The following is a 14,373-nucleotide window of genomic DNA, read 5'->3' as shown; positions in this document are numbered from 1 at the left end:
TCCCCCACTTGGCCCGGCTCAAAGCCATAGATCAAAATGCTCGATAACTCACAATGCCCATAATCTATTACTGCCATAATACCGTAGTTAGATTCAACTAAATCCTTCATAAGCTCATGTAACATTACCCATAAAATACCTCAAATCATCCACTAAGCCTGCATTCATCCTTGTGACAATCAAGTCAACTTTCTCAATCGATCCAAACTCAAATTGCAACACATATAACCCATTAGTAGAAAAGAAAGCCTCCACACGACATCATAAGGATCACACATCCATAGATTACCCCGTAGGTGATAACCCACCTACTTAGCCTCAAACTGACATCTCTCTATATCCTTTCATAGCCACAACTAGTACGCAATCCCTTAATCTTCCTGAGTCTGAACTCATCAACAAGACATGAAAATCTACTTCGTTCTACCAATAAATAACATAAAAGATCCTTCAACACAATCATAACTCGAGACTGTACAACACATCAAGACAAAATTCAAGCATCCAATAGTCTTTTTCACATCTCAAACAAACCCTTCATGTCACATTCAAACTATCTTAACACATCTCGCAGTCACATCCTACTCATCATATAACTATTTAACCACTCACCGAGCCACCAGTCTCACTCATAGGGACACCACTGGACATAGAAGTCCAAAAGCACATGCTCACGCAACTAAAATTACCGAGCCTAAGCTGCGGTCCAAACCTGGACTCAAGCCCTCTAGACTGGCACATCACAAAAGTATAAAAAATGCATCTCGCACCTCATCCATGGAATCCACAAGCCGTCGATGTATAGATGATACCGAGTGCTCATAGGCTCATACGAGTGAGTGGAAGAAATTCAAAGAGATACACTTCAAGCTGAATTAATGCCGCACGATAAGGAAAGAAAGATGGGAAATTTATCCTAAATGCCTTGTAGCCTCTCGAAGATAGGTATGGACATCATCATACCGATCCGCAAGACTCTACTAGACACTTGCTCATGACCCATAGAACCTATGAACCTACAACTCTGATACCAACTTGTCACGACCCAAAATCTAACTAGTCGTGATGGCACCTAACCCAACCCGCTAGGTAAGCCAATTAGCAACAATCCAAATCAAATGAGATTTACTATGAGAGATAATGATAACATAACTGAACTTTTACACAAAGAATTCCCAAAGACTGGTATTAAAAATCATGAGCTTCTAAGATTTAGAGTTTACAAAGTAGGAATGAAATAAATACATCATTTGTTTGAAATATACATGAACAGATTAATAATTCTAAAGCTACCAAGAACAAGAGGCAGTTATGACTGGAATGCATGTACATCTTCAATGCCAGCTCCCGCCAGACACAGCAACATCAGCATCCAAATCTGCACACAATGTGCAGAAGTGTAGTATGAGTACAATCGACCCCATGTACTCAATAGGTAACAAACCTAATCTTAGGTTGAAAGCAGTGACGAGCTTGGACAAAGGTCGGAGTCCAACACCAACAGCCAGGAACAACTTATAACAATATAACTAAAGCAGTACAAGTAATAACTCAAAGATATAATGCTTAGCTCGTTCACAGTTTCGAAAAATAGGCATGCTTTTCAAGTATAATAGTAAAACCCAAATCTTTTATTGAAATCACCAAAATATGTGTAAATCTGAAATCTGTGATTTTTCCCAAAAACATTCAAGAACAGGTAAGATGTTTCATTATCAGATGGGATGAGGAAAGTACATCTTTATGCCTACATGTCAATGAGCATCTGAATTCATAAATGATGTAATACTGTACATCATGAGGAAAATGCATCTATATGCATGTATGTCAAGTATGCATGTCGAATGCAATGCAACTCAGTGATAAAACAATATGCATACTCTCAGATTATCAACTCACTCAGTCATCCCACTCACTCAATCACTCATTCCTCACAGTCACTCAGTCATCCCAATCGCTCGGCACTCGCACTCAGTAGGTACCTGCGCTCACTAGGATGTGTACAGACTCCGGAGGGGCTCCTTCATCCCAAGCGCTATAACAAGCCAATCATGGCGTAAATCAATAACATATATTGCGGCGTGCAGCCCGCTCCCATCATAAATCAATAATACTTGTTGCGGCATGCAGCCCGATCCCATAAATATCCTCACAATCAGGCCCTTGACCTCGCTCAGTTCATCAATCTCTCCATTCTCTCGGGCTCACAATATCATGAAATCAGCCCAACAATAATGATGTGATGTATCAATAAATGGTAACAGAGGCTAAGATATGATATGCATATGAATGTGTATGACTGAGTATGTAATTGCAATGTAAGCAAATAACTCAATAGCAGAAATGACCCCAGTGGGTACCAACAAAATAAGCATGTAGCCTAGACATGGTTTCCAATATGGATCAGAACTCAAGTGCTCTATCACATAGAGTACAATAAAAATGTTCAGATAAGATAGCTATACAGTTCCGTGGAATCAACTAAATCATAGTTACTACGGTGCACGCCCTCACGCCTGTCACCTAGCATGCGCGTCACCTCAACATCAATCACATAACACGTAATTCGGGGTTTCTTACCCTTAGCACCAAGTTTAGAAGTGTTACTTACCTCGAATAAGCCAAGTTCAATACCGAGCAAGCCAAACGATGCTCCAAAAATGCCATCTCGCGTGTACCGACCTCCGAACGGGTTGAAACTTGCCAAAAACAACTCAAATATATCAAATAAAGCCCAAGAAAATAATTCCAAATGATAAAGGTCGAATCTTTAATCAAAATCTCAAAGTCATCCAAAAAGTCAAATCGAGACCCGTACCTCGGAACCCGACAAAACTCATAAAATCCGATAATTTATTCAATTACGAGTCCAACCATACTAGTTTCATCCAAATTCGACTCTCAAATTCGACTCCAAATCGATGTTCAAAACTCAAAAATTCATATTATGAAACTTTAGGCTAAAACCTCCAATTTCCTCTTTAAAATTCACAATCCAATTACCAAAAACGAAGATAGATTCACGAAATATAATCAAAACCGAGTAGAGAACACTTATCCCAATTCATATGGTGAATATTGCTTTGAGGATCACCTCAATCTGATCTTCAAAGTTCCAAAAATATGACCAAATGAACAAACTCTCGATATTAAATAATTTTGCCCAGCTGCTATGCCTCATTTCGTGTGCCAAATGATCTCGAAAATCGCTTTTGATACCTCCAATGGATTTCTTGTGAAATTTCAGTCAAGTTAGGCTTTTGAATTACTCCATTTGACCTTATAATGAAGAAGATATGTTGGTTTTAATATTTGAAAATAATGCAAACTTTTAAATACGAAGTCAATGGCAATTTCCTAATTAATCTGAAAAAAATCTGGCAACCCAATTCTTAGTAAAATGACCATAAATTCCTCTACGAAGTCGAAACTTAATGATTCCATTTGCTATGGTTCCAAAATTATGATACGGATCTAATGCTTCAATCAAAACAAAAATTGGAGCCCATTTGTTTAATGTGGTACAATTTATGCTTGAAGAAACGACGTAGAAACATCAAAAACGAGCGCAACATAACCCAAACCTTTTCGAACCTCACCTCAACCCCTCGGGACCCCGTCCGAACATATAACAAGTCCCATAATATAACACGGAATTACTCGAGGCCTCAAATCACGCATAACAACATCGAAACGACGAATCGCACCTCAAATCAAACTTAATAAACTTTTGAACTTTCAACTTTCAAAACCCGCGCCGAAACATATCAAATCAACCCGGAATGAACTCAAATTTTGCACAAAAGTTCCAAATGACATAATGAAGCTATTCCAATTTCCGGAACCACAATCTGAATCCGATATCATCAAAGTCAACTCTCGGTCACACTTATGAACTTCCAAACCTTCAAATTTTAAACTTTCACCAATTACTGTCGAATTTTTCTAGAAATATCCAAATGCCAATCTGGGCATACGTCCGAGTCCAAAGTCATCATCCGGACCAAATATAAGCATCAAAACTCCGTTTCGGGGTTAAATACACAAAAGTCAAACTTGGTCAACTCTTCCAACTTAAAGCTTCAAACATGAAATTCATTCTTCTAAATCGGTTCTGAATAACCTGAAAACCAACACCGACGATTCAAATAAGTCATAATACATCATACAGAGCTACTCATGCCCTCAAACTACTGAGCGAAGTGCAAATACTCAAAACGACCGGTCGAGTTATTACAGAACCCTTCTCAGAGATCTAGAGAAACGCCCAAAATATTCATTTGAGTAACTCTCGCATCAGAAAATTTAAAACAATGATATATCTTCATAGTTCTCATCAAAATATTTCCATAAAATTTTGTATACATTAAAGAAATATATGCAAGTCATGAAAGCATGAGACATGATTTATGGAACAATAAATTATTCTTGAGCTATTAACCATGATAATCGTCTAAGATCTTTTTTACAATTCTAATGGATAATGTGAGTCCACTCGTTCCATTCAGAGCCCACATTAACGTCCTATACAGTCTAATAAATACTTATTGTATGATCTCTGTGATAAGACAACTTTAGTAAAAGCATTGTCTCTACTCAACTTGGTTCTTCCTTTGAGCACCCTCATTGCTTCGGTCCAAAAGATTCAACTTCTTAAATCAATCTATATACAATTGCATCAAGAATCAATACTAGAAGTTCCAAGATTTTCAAATTTTGAAACCCTAGGTTTGATTCTTCTTACCTTCTAGGGTTCATGGTTAATCTAAGCATCTTTTTCTTAGTAGTAGTTTATAGGAACAAATGTCAACAATAAACCTTTCTAATAATCATAGTTAAAAGCGGTTATGAAACTTGCCTTGAATCGCGAAACCCTAGGTTAGCGGAGAGACCTTATTCTTGAGTTCTTATTGAGAATCTAGTGATTTTGATATGGAATATTATTTGAATTGATGTTTGGAAGTAGTATTCTAACGATAATCGCATTGAAAACTCACCTTAGGTAGTATGAGAACCCTTGGATGACTTAAGGATGAGGGGGTAGGTTTAATCTTTAAAGAATAAAGTTATTTTCTCTCTCCTTATCCCTTCTATCTCAATTTCACGCCTTGGGCACCACAACCAGTGCCCACTGGTCCCCACGGTGCCCAAATAAAATCTTTTTCTATTTTTGGCACTATGACGGGCGTCGGGCGTCCCCTAAGGCGTCCAAAAATGCGTGACATTTTTCTGACATGACAGTCTTTAGTACAATACCCATAACCTTTTATAGGAGTATCAAAATGATAAATGGTTTAAAGTGTTAGAAACCAGACTTCAAGGGCTTTAATTTGATAGGTAGTTCACCACATAATTCGTTATAGATTGGGAGACATACTTGTTTGAATTTAGGTATCTTGCGACTATAATTGTGTTCTTACCTTGGACATTTCTATTTTGTTCCAAACTACTTTTTCCCTCTTATAAATATCTATACCACCTCCTAAACATAAAATATAATTGCTATATTCTAGTATTTGAACATCCTTGTGTCCAACTTAAAGCTCATACAACAACAGAATTATTTTGGTGCAAAATCTCTGGGCTTTACAATTGTCTATAGGGCTATAGCTTGACAAACACCCAGTTCCCCACTTTAAACTGCCTGTTAGACATGTGGCTATTAGCTTGAGCTATATTCTCTGTTATAATATAGATAAATAAAGCTCATCCATTCAAAGTTTTAAATTTCCTTTGCAGTAGAATAACCTCAATGGAAGAAGTAGACGAATCTCAAGGTAAGACAGGTGCAGTGGTGGAGAGTATTTGTAAAGGAGTTCAAAGGTTTAATTCTAAATAGCATAATGATGACTGAAATTATACCATCATTTAATCAAAGGAAGAAAGGAAGTCCAATCAGTAGGAGAAACAACATAAAAATACCTCAAGTAAGTCTTTACACATCTATTGAGTACTTCAGTTGGCCATCTGTTTGAGGATGAAAGGTTGTGGAAGTTTGTATAGTCACCTCTTAGTTTCGAGATAGAAATGAGAAAACTGGGATCTATATTATTGGTAATGGTAGCAGGGAATCCATGAAGCTTGAATATATGGTTCAGGAAAACTTGAATAAGTGATGGGGCAGTGTAAGAGCAATAAAATGACCATACTTTGTTATCCTATACATAATAACTCAAATAACTGATTTACCCTTACTTAAGCAATCTTTCTATGAAATTTATGTTAATATCTGTCCAATAAAGTGCAGGAATAGGAAGTGTTTGCAGCAAGCCAGATGAAGTAGCAGTGTCATATTTATTCCTCTAACAAATAGAGTATTTGTAAACAAAGTTAAGTATATTAGTCCTGATTCCATTCCAATAGAAATAGGCCAACAGTCTTCTTCTGGTAGCATCAATACTAGAATAGCCCCATGTAGGAGTAAAATTCCATAGATTGATGATTTTAGCCCTGAGTTCCTCATCATTACCATTCACCAATCTACCTTTTCTTCTCAGCTGGTCATCCATCCAAGTGTAGTGCTTCTGTAGAGTAAGTTTTAAAGAACCAATAAGGATCTGCAATTCAAGATCAAAAGTCTAGTTTTCCTGAATTTTCTTCCAGATATCGTCTTGTACTGATGACACCATCAAGACCATAAGCGCATCACCATAAAGTTTAGAGAGAAAAAATAGCTGTTATATTCTCCTTATCCTTTTGTACTGAATTTCAAAGTCAAAGGGTAATAATTTGGCGAGCCATCTAATTTGGGAATCAATATGTAACTTCTGCTCTAGTAAATACTTTAAAGCCTTTTGATCAGTTTTCACAATACAATATTTCCCCAAAAGGTAATGAGACCATTTAGTAATAGCAAAATATATGGCTAAAAGTTCTCTGTCATACACAGATAAAGTAACATACGTATGAGCCAAACCTTTACTGATGAAGGCTATAAATTATCCTCCTGCATAAGAACAACTCTTATACTTGTACCACTGATGCCAATTTCAACAATAAAAGGAAGAGAATAATTAGGCAAGGCCAACACAAGGGCAGTAATCAGAGCTATCTTCAGATTAGAAAATAATTGTGCAGTAGCATCAGACCACAAAAACTTGTCCTTTTGAGGAGTTCAGTTGAAAGTCTGCTGATGAATCCATATCCTTTGATAAACTTCCTATAATAACCAGCCAGACCCAAGAAGCCTCTCAGTTGTTTGACATTTGTAGCTATTGTATTGCGATCGGTAGACGCATCCTCTACAAATAGAGAGGCCCAAGTACTGAACCCTGGGAACCCCAATAACATGCTTAGAGTGTTTGGACAACAAGCTATGTTGAACCATAACATCAATATTATTTTCAATGCACCACATGATCTTGCAAGCTAAAGCTATATATCAAGATATCATAAAAAAAGACAACACAAACTTCCGCAAGAACTGTTAAAAGAGGTGATTCATAAGGCATTAAAATGTCGAGGGTGCGTTGGTTAACCCAAAGGGCATCACCAAATATTCATAATGGCCCATACAAGTCTTTAAAGCTACTGTGAAAATATCAATTGCTCCATTCTGATCTGGTGATACCCATATCTGAGATTAATTTTTGAAAAATAAAAACACATGCTATTTCATCCAATGTTATCTGTGATAGGAATAAGAAGTTTTCCCTTCACAGTATATTGGTTCAATTATCTGTAATTAACAGTCTCCATGTGCCATCTTTCTTTCCCACTAACACAATAGGAGAAGCAAAGGGTTGTTACTATATTGGATCACACCCCATTATAGCATATCTTGTACTATATTTTCAATAATATCCTTTGTCTTAGAAGAATATATGTAGGGCCTGATATCAACGGTCTTAGACCCAGAATGAAGTGAAATTCTGTTATCAAATGCACCCATTTTGGTGGCAAAGAAATTGGTTCAGAGTAAACCTGTTGATATCGTGTGAGCAAGTTCTCAATAGAGATTGGGACATCACTCTCCCTAGTCAGGTGAATTGCATTGAACTAGTCTTCAAGTGTTAATTCTGGTTCAGAAACCATTACCTACAACATAAAGAATGGACACCCTTTCTATTACCACATACATAGTCATTGGGCTAGACAACTTACAATCCTCAGATACCCCATTTCAAGACATGTTATTTTCCTTGATAATTGAATGCCATAGTGTTGTGTGTAATTCATAGTCACTGGACCTAAGGTCTTCATCCACAAGCTCTCAAAACTAAATCCTACCTCCCTATTGGAAAGAGAATCAAGTCTGAAGTATAAGTAGTGCCCTGTAATATCCAGTGAAAGTTCCTGATCACTCCAGAAGTAACTTGTATAGTATTAATGTCAAAACTCACATATTCAACCTTGGTAGGTACAATCTCACATCCTCTAAGCAGAAGCACTATATATGAAGTAATAAGTGCTATTGCTATCAAGGAGAATCTACAATGGCCTCTTTTCATTGTATCCAACAACGTGTATAGTTTGAGCACCTTGCAAAAGACTAAAGGCATATAAGAAAATCATATAAGTGTCTCCCTCACTAGATGACCACTCCTCTATAGAAGAATCATTGTCATATTTGGATATCACCTCCTCCACACCTTATTCTCCCTCCGAAAACTCCAGGTTCATAGCAAACATTTGTTTAGAGAAGGTACACTTGTGACATGAAGTGTATTTTTATCAAAAAATAGCATAATCCTTTGCTCTCCTAGCTTGCATTTCAACCGAGGAAATGGTTTTTCTGGTCTTAGCGATAGCTGTGGCACTGGGAGCAAGCAATGCTAATCTAACTAAAGCAATGCTAATCTAAGTGTAGGGGTACAGTTATAGTGAGTAGATCTAGGTGGCTGTGATTCATAGAAAAGCCTTTTACTAGTAAGACGATGTGCAACTCCAAAAGTATATATCAATGCTCTAGCATTAGCAGCTAGTGTAGTTTCAGCTAATCCGGTTAGCCGATATATTTTGTACAATGTCTGAGGCTCATGTATTTCATTGGGTTCACCAATTCCTCCTTCAACTCTCCCAAAAAACATAAAATAGCTTGACAAACAGAGAGGTTACACTGATTCAATAACCTAGCAAAAGAAAATTGAAATTTTCTCACATAACCAGTTTGTCTTAGTTGTTTTAGTTCTAGCATAGGAAACTCAAAATTCCTCACTAAAAGTTTCGACTAGTGCGGCTAAATACTCATTCCAATTAGATAAAATAATTGATCCCTACATTTATACAAGAATGATGTCAAGCCAAAGTTTCATCATCTAAGTTCATAAAGATAAGGTTTATCCTCTGATTAAGTGAGTGTTATCAACAGAAAAGTATTACTTAGTTCAATACAACCAAATCTTCAAATTTTCTATAATAAATCAAGAAAACCCAATTTATGACCATGATTACTATTATCACAATAAGTATCAGGCCCGAGAATTCCTTGGCCTAACTGTAACACATTATTTTTGACAGTAGAAGATAAGACCCGGTCTTTCGACTGCGACTGTGAATAAGATTCATCGAATGGATTTTTGAGTGAATTAAACAAGTGAAGATGCTCTATATACCTTTGATCTATATCCTCACGCAAGTCCTGTTTTGTTTTCTCCATTACAGCTTGCAAATCCATTTGTTGAGCTGCCAGATCTTCGTATTGCTCCTGTAGATCTATAGCTGGATTGCTCGATTGAGTATGAAAAGCTTTTCTCGACCCATTGTAACCTGGACCTGATACAATTGATGTCAATTTGGCACCAAGTTCAGCAATAAAATAGTAAATGAGAGAAGAAGAGAAGAAGAACATGGGGGAGGTGAGAAGAGAGAGCAAATTCCTACTGGGAAGGTATGTTATCTGGTCTATCTCCACATGTGGGCTTGAACATAGCGCCCAAAAGAAGGCATCAGTACGAAAAATGCACTGACTATGTAAAGTTGATGGTATACTTGTAAACCGAAAACATAACATAGAAAATACGAGTACACAACTTTAACATGAGTACCAAAGGCAAGCTACCGTGGAGCGTACACTATGGTAACCTCAAATAATAAATGCATGAAAATTTCATAAAAATAATAAAGTCACTCTTCAAGGACATACCATCTTGTATTAGGTGATATTCAGCCGCTCTTTGGGGCATATCACATCAACATTGTACCCAGTTACACATGGGCTCGGTAACACCTCATAACATATCATCTCGAATCCGAACACATAATTACTTATATCACATCATTTTATACCCGGCCATGCATGGGCACGGTATTATCTAACATCATGTTGTTCCATACCCGGCCACATATGAGCTCGGTAGCATCTCTTGTTATGTCATTCTGTACTCGGCCTCACATGGGCTCCATAATATCCGTTACCACATCATTCCATACCCGACCACACATGGGCTCGGCAATACCTCATGTTATATCTTTTCATACCCGGCCTCGCACAGGCTCGGTAACTCACAATAAGTATAGATGTAAATACATAAATGCAACACACGTTTAACTTACTTAGACTTCTAAAATTATACTTAGAATAGACTACACCTTGTAACCTTACGATGCCATCCGGAAACATCCTTAAAGAAAGCGCTATCGGTAACAAAGAACAAAGAACAAAGAACAAGAATAACTTTACCAAGGAAACCTTAGGACAGTGGAGATTTACAATATAATGATCATTCAGAAAGAAACGCTTATATCAAGTCATGCCAAGAAAGAAAGACTGCCTTACATACCTCTTTGAAGCACAAGTTACACCTTCTGGCTTCTTTCCCTCCTATAACGGAAAGTCTCACTTCTAAGGAATCTTCAAAATCAAGATAACAGGAGAACGTTCGATACAGGGATGCACGCGAGAGCTTTACTCTAATCTTTCCATTAAGTTTGCCTTAGATTCTAGCCCTGAATTGTTTAGGAAATTTCTTAGGAAACTTGAGAGCTTTTGAGTGAGCTAAAGTGGGTGACACTTTCTAGAATGAAATAGAAATAGCTACGCTACCTTTATTTATATATACCAAGCATAGAAAATTTTATCGCCCCACATGCAAAACAGATCGCCCCACCTCGATTGCAGCACCCGATGATAGCTGGCGCAAGTTTAATGAGGCTTAATCATATGTTTGTCCCTCGTGAAGTGTCGCCACTGATTGGTTTTTCTAAAATATATTTTTAAGTGGGTAAAAAGGTGCGGGGTGTAACATCATCCCCCCTTCGAAACATTCGTCCTCGAATGTTTAGTTGCGGATAATTTCTCAGGGTTTCCTCAATCATCCTTCGTGATAATGAATCAAAATTTATGAAAGCATATACATTAATGGAAGATACTGATTACCTACAATAATATTCAGTGATAATTCTAGGTTCTGTGTTCACGACAGTGCGTAGATACGATTCTGTGGCCCACGAGAACTAGACGTTCTACCTCTACCTCTACCCCTCCCAACCAATAGCTGCATACCTTCTTCATAAGGACGTATTGATGGGGAGGAAGCCGATATAGATCCCGGTGGTCATATCATATTACTCCTGCCCCCTCACCAAGCAAAAACGCATGATATGTCCGGGTTGCCCACACGAATAACATAAGTCCGTGCCCTGGCGATATGGTCCAAAATGATTCTTACCACACCGGTCACAATATGGTATCGGGGTCCTCGTTTCACCAGAATTCCCAATATACTGTGAGCTCTGTCCCCGAAAACTTTGGCCCATGTCCAGATAAGTGGTCCAATCACGATGCTGGCCAGGGACTGTGATGGTACATTAGCCACCGAATAAGATGGATGCCAAGAAAAATAATGTTCAAATTCATATTGAGACCCTCTCGTATCCTCTGTGGACCGAGTACTCTTACGGTGGCCCCGATCATGCTCTCGAACGATCTGATGCCGCCTCTTACGATCCTCTAGGTTCTACGCATAGGCTTGAATGCAAGAAATGTCCATATTTGGATCCAAAGATGCGGTAATATATTCATTAATCAGATGTGGTCCCAAACCGCCCATAAATTGATGTACCCGGTCACTCATCTCAGCCACGACCGAAAGGTCATACTTGGAGTAAAATTACATGTTATGTTGTCGGACACTCATATTACCTTGCTCTAACCACAGAAATCTATCTTGCCTTGCTGGACGGATTGTAACAGGCAAATATTGTTGCATAAATTCCTCTGAAAACTCCCTTCATCCCGCTAGTGGTGCAAGTGGTCCCCTTGATGGTTCCCAAGTTTCATATCATATCACAGTAACGTCCCGCAACCTATAAGAAGCAAGATACATGCACTCGGTATCCGAGGCATGCATTACCCTTAGAGTCTGTTGCATTTGATCTAAAAAGCTTTAGGGATCTTCATTTGGATTTGTTCTTGTAAATATCGGGGAGTCCAAATTGATGAAGTCTCGAACCCTCATACTGACTGCTCTATTTGAAGTGGCAGGGGCCTAACGCTGGGCCTGAGAAGCTATTAATCAAGTCAATAATTGTACTGCACTTCTCATATCCAAATCCTGTTCAGGAACAACCGGGGGAAGAATAGGAGGTAAGTTAGTTTCTCTAGGTCCTTTTAGGGGTAGTGATGTTGTTCTCGATACCTGAGTATCAGCCTCATCTTGGGGTTCACATTGATCTATAGGAGCAGGGGGCACCTGGCTGGTACCTTCTCCTGCTTCTTCATTTAGTCCCTGAACAACCGTCTGACATTTCATGGTAGACATCACCATAAATATAAACAAGATAAGAATTAGAAGTGAATACTTATGACTTCAGCGCTATCGCACGATCTAGATCAGAAAGAAGGGTATTCATCCTAGATATCATGTAGCCTCCTGTTTGTAAGTATGGTGTACAACATACCCATAAACAAGACTCTACTAGATATGGCTTGCAGACTCCCTAGGGCATGACCTGCTCTGATACCAATTTTGTCACACCCCAACATTTGGGGGGGTGCGATAGGCACACGATGCCCGAAGGCCTGTGCGAACCGATGTATGCTCTTACACTTTTTTATTCATAAAATCTAGGCCACTGGGGCCTCCCAGTTATAGTACCAGAATTAAATTGTGTACAACTGATTAACAAAAGAAATGCTACCATTTCATACATATTCACCACTGTAATAGAGTCGTAATTCCCCATTTCTACATACAACCACACTCTAGTCTGCAAGCCTCTAAGAGAACCAAAAGAGTTAAATATATACATAACTTGGTCGGGACAGGGCTCCACCATACCCAAAATATCTAGGATGTATTCTTCAGTACCTATTGACTCGAACAACTGTTCCGATGGAGTGGACAGCAACGACCATCGGCTGGAACAAACACCCTACTGGAGAGGAACGCCACCGGGTCTATCTGCACCTGTGGGTATGAACATAGTGCCCAAAGAAGGTATCAATACGAAAAATTTACTGAGTATGTAAAGCTGATGGTATACTTGTAAAACGAAAACATAATATAGAAGATACGAGTACACAACTTTAACCTGAGTACCGAAGGCAAGCTATCGTGGAGCGTACACTATGGTAACCTCAAATCATAAATGCATGCAAATTTCATAAAAATAATAAAGTCACTCTTCGGGGACATATCATCTCGTATCAGGTGATATTCAGTCGCTCTTTGAGGCATATCACATCAAAATCGTACACAGCCACACATAGGCTCGGTAACACCTCATAACTTATCATCTCGTACCCGACCATACATGGGCTAAGTAATTACTTATATCACATCATTTTGTACCCGACTACGCATGGGCTCGGTATTATCTAACATCACGTTGTTCTATACCCGGCCACACATTGGCTTGATAGAATCTCTTGTTATGTTATTCCGTACCCGGCCTCACATGGGCTCGGTAATATACGTTACCACATCGTTCCATACCCGGCCATACACGGGCTCGGGTAATACCTCATGTTATATCCTTTCACACCGGCCTCACACATGCTCGATAGTTCACAATAAGTATAGATGTATATACATAAATGTAACATACGTTTTACTTAGAATAGACTACACCTTGTAACTTTACGGCGCCATCTGGAAACATCCTTAAAGAAAGCGCTATCGGTAACAAAGAACAAAGACAGTGAAGATTTACATTATAATGATCATTCAGAAAGAAACTCTTATATCAAGTCATGCCAAGAAAGAAAACTGCCTTACATACCTTTTTGAAGAACTAGTTACACCTTCTGTGTTCTTACCCTCCTATAACGGAAAGTTTCACTTCTAGGAAATCTTCAAAATCAAGATAACAGGAGAACGCTTGATACATGGATGAATGCGAGAGCTTTAGTCTAATCTTTCCACTAAGCTTACCTTTGATTCTAGCCCTGAATTGTTTAGGAAAATCTTAAGAAACTTGAGAACTTTTGAG

At 38.4% G+C, this 14,373-nt stretch overlaps 2 long non-coding RNA genes across 2 annotated transcripts; both read right to left on the bottom strand.

Moving 5' to 3' along the window:
- Positions 1–1,098: 1,098 nt before the first annotated feature.
- Positions 1,099–2,880, bottom strand: LOC142168343 (uncharacterized). The gene is made up of 2 exons (XR_012698237.1): positions 2,612–2,880; positions 1,099–1,378 (listed from the first exon to the last, which is right to left on the bottom strand). It is a non-coding gene; the product is annotated as an uncharacterized LOC142168343 (long non-coding RNA).
- A 3,304-nt stretch (positions 2,881–6,184) lies between these two features.
- LOC142170758 (uncharacterized) lies at positions 6,185–9,977 on the bottom strand. Its single transcript, XR_012700247.1, has 3 exons — positions 9,823–9,977; positions 9,555–9,714; positions 6,185–6,524 (listed from the first exon to the last, which is right to left on the bottom strand). It is a non-coding gene; the product is annotated as an uncharacterized LOC142170758 (long non-coding RNA).
- Between the last annotated feature and the right edge of the window lie 4,396 nt (positions 9,978–14,373).

Source organism: Nicotiana tabacum, chromosome 2 (genome assembly GCF_000715075.1).
Source record: "Nicotiana tabacum cultivar K326 chromosome 2, ASM71507v2, whole genome shotgun sequence".
Taxonomy (NCBI): Eukaryota; Viridiplantae; Streptophyta; class Magnoliopsida; order Solanales; family Solanaceae; genus Nicotiana; species Nicotiana tabacum.
Note: the sequence above shows the minus strand (reverse complement) of the source record. Positions and strands in the feature narration are given on the sequence as shown.